This window comes from Haemaphysalis longicornis, unplaced genomic scaffold (assembly GCF_048455015.1).
Source record: "Haemaphysalis longicornis isolate Haplotype H1 unplaced genomic scaffold, Haemaphysalis longicornis Haplotype H1 scaffold_1, whole genome shotgun sequence".
NCBI classification, from domain to species: Eukaryota; Metazoa; Arthropoda; class Arachnida; order Ixodida; family Ixodidae; genus Haemaphysalis; species Haemaphysalis longicornis.
The window spans coordinates 22,933,974-22,944,870 of NW_027526203.1; the positions used below are offsets into that span (position 1 = coordinate 22,933,974).

General features: G+C 49.5%; 1 pseudogene; it reads right to left on the reverse strand.

Moving 5' to 3' along the window:
• Window positions 1-3,166: 3,166 nt before the first annotated feature.
• Window positions 3,167-10,695, reverse strand: LOC144158335 (uncharacterized; annotated as a pseudogene).
• Window positions 10,696-10,897: the final 202 nt, after the last annotated feature.

Below are 10,897 nucleotides of genomic sequence, written 5' to 3' on the forward strand. Positions count from 1 at the left end.
CCACCCACAGGTTTACTTGTATCTACGACACCCTCAGACTCTTTGCGCTGTTGCAGTCATACAAAAATATCAAACATAACATAATCTAGACACTGGGATACTTGCAACTGTTTACAACCACAATCTCCGCAGATAATTTTTTTAGTCTGGCAATTTCTCCAGTTAGGATGTGAAAGAAGGGAAAAACTTGGGCTTTGATGGCCTCGCTTATTTGATGAACTCTAATGAGATCTGTTGCCTCGGGGCTACTTCAAATCAGTAGCAGTAATTGAACAGAAATCCCATTTGTGTGGAGATGCACACGCAAAAGGTTAAGAGGAAAACAATCAACTTCCTATTGGTTCCTTGCAAGGGTGCATTTTCCCAAGAAGCCGGGTTACCTTCCGAAAGCGTCGCCTTCCCAGTATAGGCAAAGGGCCAGGCGGGGATATTTTAGGTACGTGCACGTAGTCAACCGACAGGTTCCAGGCTCGATTAAGGCACACAAATTCATGCCTTCCGCTGTCAATACGAACAGTCTAATATAACAAACAGGGAAGCAGTATATGCTTCTCGTGTATGAGACAATGGTGGCACATTACAGAATCCCATAAGCATTTGACAACGTAGGTCCCAAAATGGTTATCTTCATCTAGGCCAGTCCGACAACAGGCAGCACGTACGGTGACAAACGACATTTAGCATGACCTCTTACCCTGTCAGTCTTCATAATGTAAAAGGGTTTTTGTGGATGTACTGTTTTCACAATATTACAACTAGCAGCAACAATAAATTGCGAGTAGAGTTGAGAGACTGTACACGCTGTTGTTAGTGGTTTTAATGAGATGAGGCATGTCAGTGATAAAAAACAGTTTGTTCCTTGAGTCAACGATAGTCTTTTCAGTGGTCACGCCTTATTGAGTGCCGAGACTTGAGTTAGATTTTAGGTGCTAATGGCAAGGTTCAATAGATGGAATACAGTTGCGGTATCCATCAGAAGCATCAATAAGGCAGCAAGAAGCATTGCAGGCAGTCATCAATACAACTGAATAACTCCGGGAGAATAGTTGGCACGGCCACTTTTATGAGTCCTGTGAGGGCACCATTCATGAAGTGCTTGCACCATGTTTGGTATGACGAATGCAGCTGGCTGGTTGGCTCTGTCTTGAGGGCACCTGTAGACCTGCACAGGTGATAGGTGATATAGTACACAAAGTGCTTGCAATGACAGATGATATGCGAATAGTCTGAAAATTTCACTGCAACTAGTATTCAAGTATTGCCTCCAGTGCATGCCACCTATTTAAAACACAAGTTCTCTTATTCTATTCAGCAATCATGCGGTCAAGCTATTAGCAACGCTAAAAATATGGGTCTTTGTAATTTCGCAACACTGGTTAGGCACATTCTTAATGCAATCCAGCTATTGTTTGGGTAAACAAAAATGATAACGCTGCTCACATAGCCTGAATCCCTTTGTCTTTTTTTTTTGTAAAATCACGACGAAGAGCGAGAGCGAGCTGAACGTTAAACAAACCTTTTGCCTTACGGGCTCGCAAAAGAAACGCATCCCGAGAACGGGCACCTGGCGAAAGTATATTTGGGCGCTGTGTGGGCACCATGGCAAGCAGCAGTGAGCGTCGTACTGAGTACTACTGACCGCCAAAGGCCATGCCTTAAAAAGATATGACAAGAAACACACAGTTCCGACTGAATCGGTGCAATCTGCGCAATACGCATTTAATGAAACTAGCCAAAATATGACCAGAGAAAAGAGAGCAAACGCTTGAAAAAACCGCAAGTGTGGAACAGTTGTATGCAATGCCTGCGATACCGGAATTGATATACGATGTAGAACGAAGACCAAATTTCAAAAGTTTTAATGCACTGCGCACTCACCCCGCCTCGAGCAAAGCTGTTATCTGCCGACGAAAGACGCGTTTTTACCGTAGCTGACGCGCCAAAGCGAAGCGACGAGCGCGCGTTATCGGCGTCGGCGAGCGGGTTTGCTTTGTACGCAGGCAGCTTGGTATGCACCCATGTGTAAAACTTACGATGAGTGTACGGCTGCTGGTTATGCCCAGATAAGCCAAATTAATGCAGATACGGCCACTTCGCCGTGTACGTGAGCCCGGAACGCTTTTCAGCGCATCACGGCCATAATACATAATAGCAGTAACAGTTGGCCAAGCTAGCAATGGCTAGCTAGTGTAATACAACGTAGCCTGCGGCTCACGTAATTCAGTGCAGCGACAGCGCACAACACCTGCTTCGCCTACGGACCGCCGGCCGGACCGCCGGCCGGCCGGCCACTTCCGTAACTCACCGCCGTCGTTTGCGGCACGTAAACGCTACGTGTGACGACGGGCGCGTACCGCTGGCATCCCTCAGCGCTAGATAAAACGGCACAACAAGCCTAAACTACCATTACGTCCGGCTAAAAAATGGTGTCTTACGCCTTTCCGGGGCGTTTCCAAAGCGCTTATCCTAAAGACGGAGCACTAGCTATGCCTGATTCCCTGAGGTTACGCAGTGATCGCAGCGTTTGCAGTACAAGAAAACGTAAATATGATACGCCACACGAGCACTTTAAAAAAGAAAGTCTCACCTTTCGTTCAGGATGCAAAGCCGATGTCGCAAAGAAAGCGCTAGGCGTTTCCTTCTCAACAACAGAGGTTAGCACGAGGCTGCAGAAACGCACGTGCAAACGCTGCCGAAAGAGTCAAATGGCGGCTTGCGCTTGCGGCTTGGCCAGGCTTGGCGCAAAGAAGCCACAAAATTTTACATGCACAGCCATTCCACTTACTACTCAAATATAAATGTGTAGTCTAATGTGTAACAAAATTTAAAAAATAAAATATTGTGTGTTAGCTTAATTTTAAATATATAGTTTTTTACCACTTGCGCCGACTGCCGGAAGGTGAGCGAGTCAGGCCACTCGGCCGCGATAAGCCCGTGTGTCCACTCTTCTATTTTTTTATTTCTCTATGATATCGTCGTTGACGAACGAGGGGCTCAAGTACAACACGCCGGGGCTGTGGCTGGGCCAAGATGAAGCGTTTATTGCGATAGCGCGGGTTAATCTAGCGTTGTGCGAGGGGGTTAAGAGGGAGGGAAGGAGAAGGAGCAGTGGTGATAACGGCGTCTTCGGCTGGCGTGACGTCACAGATACATCATTTCGCTCCCCCTACGGCGAGTAACGGTCTGGCGGTTTGCGTTGCCGGCCCGACCGACGCAACACCGGAGTGAAGGTGCTTCTGGCGATCTCTTTGCTTGTTGGCACTCGCCTTGGTATTCGTCCTGCTAGGGGTCCGCCGGCAGTTTCCTGGCACCCGGAGTCACTGGCTTCTCCCTGGTTTTGCTCCAACTCCCGTGGCTTCACCTGGTCGCTGTGGCGACGAATGGTTTCCCCCTCCAGACCGTCGGCATTCACTAAGCGGGCTCCGTATGTCGATGTAATGCTGGCTGGAGTCCACGGCTCCCCTCGCCCGAAGTTCCTCCCCCAGACTGGCTCATCGGGCTGCCACACATTGAGGGAGGGACAGTCCACTGGCGAGGGCGGAACGGACACTGCGTTGTCCAGCCTGGAGCAAAGATCGTAGCCCATTAGGAGTTGCGCGGGTGCACGGCCCCCGGCCTGCGGCATCCTGCGGAACCTGTGCAGAATCCTCGCCAGGCGGGTTTTCAGTGACCCTCGCACATTCTTTCTCAAAGAATACTCAATTGACAGTACGCACAGCCCGCTCCGCGAGCCCATTGGACTGGGGGTGATACGGTGGTGTTCGCAGGTGTACTATGTTATTCAGCTCCATAAAATTTTGAAATTCCCAACTCGTAAACTGTGGGCCATTATCGGATACCCGCGTCCGGGGCTACCCGAATGTACCGAACAAGGTGCGCAGAGCCTCTATGCTGGCGTGCGGGGTGGAAGTCTTCATAGGTATCGCTTCTATCCACTTACTGTGTGTATCCACCACAATCAGTAGCATGTGACCATCGATCGGCCCCGCAAAATTGATATGCAGCCTCGACCAACGCTCATCCGTCTCCGGCCATGCAACCGGGGGTTTCTAGGGGGGGGGGGCATAGGGGTAGCTTGGATGCAACTAGGGCAGGACTTAACCATGTGCTCAATGTCATTATCGATCCGGGGGTACCCCATCAAAGAGCGCCCTAGCGGCTTCATTGAGCAAATTCCTTGATGAGTATCATGCAACAGACGTAACATCACTGATCGGGCACTCTTAGGGACGATCACTCGATGGCCCCAGTAGAGAAGCCCGTAACTCCCCGTTATCTCCGCCTTCCGGTTGAAGTATGGCATCAAGTGCTGGTCCTCAGGCTCCAAATTTCTTGGCCACCCCTCCTGCACCCATTTTCGCACCTTTGCTAAATCGTCATCGAGCTTCGTGAGAGTGCCTTGTTGCTTCGCTGACATGACACCATCATTGAGGGTTTCCGTGAGCAGGACATACTCACCGTCCGTAGTTTGTTCCTGCGTCTCCGGCTGAAAAGTTGCTGACGTTGGGAGCCGGCTGAGGGCGTCTGCAGGAACTTTGTCTTTCCCTGGCTGGTGTTTGATGGCGTAATCGTATGCGCTGAGCAGCAGAGCCCATCGCTGGATTCGCGCAGCAGCCATCACGGGTACTGGCCTGTCTGGATGGAAAAGTCCCACAAGCGACTTATGCTCCGTCATCAATGTGAAAGTATTCCCGAGTAAGTATTGTCGGAATTTAGATGCACCAAACACAAGTGCCAAGGCTTCACGCTCCAGCTATGAGTAATATTTCTCAGCTTCCGTCAATAACCGAGAACGGAACCCTATGGGCCGAAGTACCCCACCCCCGAACTCGTGTGAAAGCACTGCGCTGATTCCGTCCGGGGAGGCATCGCATTCCAGGACTAGCGGTCTGTGTGGGTCAAAATGCGCCAGAAAATATGCGGATTAAGGAAGGTCTTTCACATTGCTTAATGCCTGTTGTTAAGTGGTACCCCACTCCCACTTAGCTTCCTTCCGGAGTAGTTGATATAAGGGCGCCATGGCGGTCGATGCGTTGGGCAGAAACTTGTGGTAGTACGTGACCATGCCAAGGTACAGTCGCGCGCGATTTGAAGGTAATCGCGCGAGCTTCGACCGATAAAGGCGATAACGCCCCCGCGCGGCCTTTTTCGGAGCGACTGGGACCTAGTTTATGCATTCTCCTCTCTCTCGGTCGCTGTTCCATCAAGCAGGGATCACTCCCGCGGCTAGTAAACCACCCTTTCCGCTTTGTGGTGATCTTGTGTGGTTGCAATCACGTGTGCGTTTTTTCTTTGTTATCGTGAGCACGATAGCACCTATTGTTATAAATGTCCAGTATTTCCCGAGAATGTGTTTCTGCGCACCTTTTCGAGAACTGCTGTAAAATACCACGAGTGCGACGTCGTCGCTGCGTGCGCGATAAAACAAGAGGAAGGGGTTATTGATTTTGCTGCTGGAGTGATGGCTGCTGGAATAAACAGCGACCGAGGGAGAGAAAAATGCGCAAACCAGGAACCAGGCAGAGTAAAACAAGCCGCGTGGGGGCGTTATCGTCGTGGTCGGTCGACGCTGGCGCGATTACCTTCAAATCGCACGCGACTGTACGACCTTACTTCTGCGGGATTCCACGGTGCCTGAACCTCCAGGATGGCGTCTATGTTCTCCGTCTTTGGTTGAAGACCTCGAGCGCCAATTCGATGTCCCAAAAAATCCACCTCTGGTTGGCGGAACTTGCACTTGTCTGCGTTCAAGCGCACGCCATATTCCTGGAAACACTTCAATACTGCGCGCAGTGTGGTGCAGTCATTGCGTTTCTCTGCCATGATGACATCATCTAGGTAGACCTGAACACCCGGAAGCCCCTGCAAAATGGTCGCCATATGACGTTGAAACACGGCCGGCGCGGACGCCACTCCAAAAGGCAGGCGAGTGAAGCTGAACAGTCCCTTACGGGTGTTTATGGTCGTGAGTAGCATGGCTTCCTCATCCAACGGAAGCTGGTTGTACGCCTCCCGCAAGTCTATCGTGGTAAAAACTTCACCGCCGTTTAATGTCGCCAGGATGTCCTCCACCCGTGGCAACGGATATTGCTCAGTGTGACAGGCTTTGTTTACCGTTAGTTTAAAATCGCTGCAAAGGCGGATGCAGCTCTTCCGTTTCACTACCGGTACCGCTGGCGCGGCCCACTTCGAATGAGGCACCGGGACAATAATACCCGCGCCCGAAAGGCGGTCCAGTTCCGCGTCGACCTTTGGACAAAAAGCATAAGGAACTTCGCGTGCTTTCCAAAATTTTGGCACCACGTTTTCTCGCGTCTCAAAGTGTACCGGAGGCCCTTTTATCAGCCCTAAACCTGGCGCGAACACATAAGCGAATTCTGCTAGCAACTGGTCCACGTTAATGTCGTCAGCACCCACTAACGGCAGTTACTCACCTGGCGTGTTCGCGTTCATGACCGGTGCCTCGAGCATGTGGAACGCTTGAATCAGGTCGCGTCCGCAGAGGTTGGGGCCGGAGCAACCAAGGACTTGCAAAGATCCCTCCGTCGACCTGTTTCCGCACGAAATCTTCAGCTTAAGTTGTCCCCGCACTGGAAGCCGTCCCAGGAAGCAGGCCAGTTTCAATGGCGAACCACGCACTGGGCCACACTGGGGCAGCTTGGGCCACACTGCTTTGTTCTGTTCATATGTGGGCCACGTGATGACCGAAACTGGTGAGCCTGTGTCGACCTGCATGTCCACTGGAGCCCCAGCAAAATCCAAGGTGCGCACGATGGGTTGCGTCATGCCGATGTGGCCGATATGACTGTTCGCTGCCTCCAGCGCGAACATACCGTCGGTGCCCGTGTCTTCATCCCGCGACGACAGGTCGTGTACAGTCGCGTGCGATTTGAAGGTAATCGCGCGAGCGTCGACCGACTACGACGATAACGCACCCACGCGGCTTGTTTTACTCTGCCTGGTTCCTGGTTTACGCATTCTTCTCTCCCTCGGTCACTGTTTATTTCAGCAGCCATCACTCCAATAACCCCTTCCTCTTTTTTTATCGCGCACGCAGCGACAACGTCCCACTCGTGGTATTTTACAGCAGTTCTCGAAAAGGTGCGCAGAAACGCATTCTCGGGAAATACAGGACATTTATAACAATGGGTGCTATCGCTGCTCATGATAACCAAGAAAAAAACGCACACGTGATTGCACACAAAATCACCACAAAGCGGAAAGGGTGGTTTACTTGCCGCGGGAGTGATCACTGCTTCATGGAACAGCGACCGAGAGAGAGGAGAATGCATAAACTAGGTCCCAGTCGCTCCGAAAAAGGCCGCACGGGGGCGTTATCGCATTTATTGGTCGAAGCTCGCGCGATTACCTTCAAATCGCACGCGACTGTACTTGGCGCACTGGTGGCACCACCCCGAAATGACTCTCACGGCGGCAACAGGCTCGGGCGATATGACCTCGTTGTTTGCACTTGAAGCATGACGCCGATCGGAAGCGGCAATCCTCGGGTTCGTGCCCCTTTGCTCCGCAGGGGTAGCACGTAATCTGTGGCCGGCTTTTTGGGCGATAGGACTGGCCTCCCAGCGCATGCACAGTTGCCTTAGCGGCGGGGCTTACTATCTCTTGCGCGTTGACTTCGGCCATTTCGGCGGATATCGCAATTTCTTCCGCTTCGCTCCTCGTCAGCTGTGGTTTCGCGAGTAGCTGCCGACGCACTCCTGCGCCTTGCAGTCCACACGCGATGCGATCTCGTAGCATTCTATCCAACGATGTACCAAAATTGCAGGTGTCCGCTATCTGTCGAATCGCCACGATAAAATCCTTGACGGGTTCGCCGGGCAGCTGGTTGCGGGTGAAGAACTTAAAAGACTGTGCTATCTCGTTCAGTTGCGGCGAAAAGTGCTGCTTAAGCAAGGCTACCACTTGTGGGTACGAAAGTTTATTCACCTTATCCGGAGCACAGCGTCCGCTCAGCACGTCGACGGTGTGGGTGGACAGTGCAGTTACCAGCAGGGCCTTTTACCAGCAGTTACCAGTTACCAGCAGCTTCTTTTTCTCTTCCGTGATGCCATTCCCCTCACAGAAGGCTTCCAGCCGAACCAGGGGAGTGAAACTTCCTATACCATCCATGGGACGCGATATTCGCCCGCAGCGCCGGACAAACCCCTGGTGTTTGGGGCGGTACTAAAAACATGGCGCCGCGTTGCAGACATGCACTAGGAGACGCCATCTTGATGAGGACTCAAATGCCGAGCGTGGCGGGGGGCGGGAGGGGTGATTTAGCGCCAAAATCAATTGGGACGCACATGCAAGATAAATTGAGCTAGTGGAAGATATTCAGATGGCCAGCGTGCGATCTTGTTCCTGTTGCGCAACCCGCCACATTGTCAAAAGGGCAATTGTTTCGTTCTGATTGATGAAGTTTCGCACGTCCACTTTTTTTTTTTTTTGCGCCACTTATTCTAAGTACGGCGTTGTTTTAGTTTACTAGTACACACAAACTACGCAAGAATAAAGAGCTCAGTTTTATCATTTTTATTGCCTAAATGTACCAATCATACAGTAAAAACACAACTTGGATATTTTACACTTTTAATCGCATACAAATGCGTATGACACATGGCCGCATGCTAATAACTAGGTATCCAGCCAGTGCATATCGGTCCAGTGCCTTTTCTCTCCAAGGTCCGCGTAGTCTCTGCTGGTGAAATGGGCAGGACACCGCGGTAGCTGCTGTTGATCTGACGATGTGGCGAATAATCCAGGTCCTGCTTTCTCGCACATGGAGCCAAACGCGAGATCTGGAACATCAAAATGCACGTGTGTATATTTGGGTTAGAATGAATACTAGCTTTATTGCTACTTTCAGGCGCACATAAGATAGTTTTGAGTGAAAACTGGCATCTGTATTCAAAATAAACATTACCTCATATATTAGGAATCTTTCTTTTAATTTGAGTTTGGCTACAAAGGCAACACCGATCGCGCAGGCGAATTTTAAATTAAAATCAGCCTTTATTATTAAGAGACGCGGATACGTTTTTTTATATTTGTGCGATCATAATGTTTGGTGGCAACAACCCACCCTTCCTCCTAATCCAAAATACATTTCTGCAGACAAAAGCAGCCATCCCACACCAGGATATATAAACAATTATTCATGCATATATACTCTCGGGCACTATGTGTTCCTCTGGTATTTCTCGGGCCCTGCAGTAAACCGGTAATAAAAACCTTATTTAAAAACCTGTAAGGAATAACTAGCACAGGTTAAGGCTGCATTGTCTAATTATTTATCGGCTTATAGCTGTAACTGCGTTCTTGTGAATATATCGTACTTGTACTTAATGCTGAAACTCGAAGCATGGAACTGAAGCGTAAATTATAAATTATAAGTTTCATAATTATTAGTGTTATGATTGTATTATGAACAAATACAGGAATCGCTTAGTTTGTATAGTTAGTGCAACAAATTCATTCTGCTATATGCCGTTGATTCACGTGAAGAGAAAAGGGAGAACACACAATTGAAATGCAATAAATTAAATAGTGCCCGTATAAACTCACATGTGTAAATAATTTATGCAGTCACTACTTAATTAACATAGTGCTAACAACACATGCTATGAACGTATGAACCCGCCCTTTGAGCCAAACGTCTATGGGAGATGCCTTCCTTCAGCTGTGGACATAAATAGGCTGATAATAATAACGTTAATAATAATACTGATAATAATAATAACAACACCAACAAGAACACATGCTACGAAAACAAACTAAACGTGGGCAACTAAAAGATAATAAAAAGAGTGCAGACAAGCTCGCACTATTCCATTAGGTATTGTATATGTTGCCTCAAATACATTTTGCTGCATACCGTGCATTCACTTGAGCAAAAATGCAAAACACACGATCGAAACGCAATAAATCAATAACGCACGTATAAACAAGCGTGTGTAGCTAATGTAGTCATTGGATTAATTGCCAGATGCTCTGCCGTGCATTTCTTGCATAATTCAAGAAGCAAATAAGACATGTCTGAGTACAATAAATAAGAAGTGCACGCATATGCTCAATTAAATTATAAAGCTACTGCTGCAACCGTAACCTGTTATGTCGTGCAAGCGTAGAAAAGCAAAACCAGTAGCATGCAGATCGTACCATTCGTCCGCCGGGATCCGAAAGAATTTTACGCCGGTGTGGCTTGCAGAATTGACACCATTCAGTACAGCACGACCTGTGATGACGGCGCGAATTCATGCATGCGCCTGTTTCGAGGAAACATACTTTACGGTGGTAAAAACGGCCTTCGGAACACGGTGGACAGTAGCATACATGTGCCCGCGACAAGAAACGCCCCTTTTCAGCGGTGCGAAGTAGGAAGGCGCGGTTCCCGTTTTCCACTCCGGGTGGCGCTCGTATTTTCGCAATCTCGAACTGCTTCTTTTAAGTTCCCTCTCACATTGAAAAAATCCGTAAAAATGAAGTAACCTGGTAATAAATATAAAATGATACAATAACGTTCATTTATGCTCGTATGTAGTACAGCCCCCAAACGTTAGGATCACTGCGGTCACGGGACAGAAAAACGGCGAAGTTTCATCCCCCTGGCCGAACCTGGTAAGCGGGCCACTTGTCGCTCGTCTCGTCGAACTGCGGAGGGCTGGCGTATCCTCCCGTTGTTGCCGCGGTCATGGTCGACTGAGTTAACGCCCCGTTCTCATTCGATCCTCGTCGCCACTGAAACGAACACGCTGGGGCAGTTGCTGGGCCAAGACTAAGCGTTAATTGCGATAGCGCGGGTTAATGTAGCGTTGTGCGAGAGGGGTTAAGAGGGAGGGAAGGAGAAGGAGCAGTGGTGATAACGGCGGCTTCGGCTGGCGTGACGTCACAGATA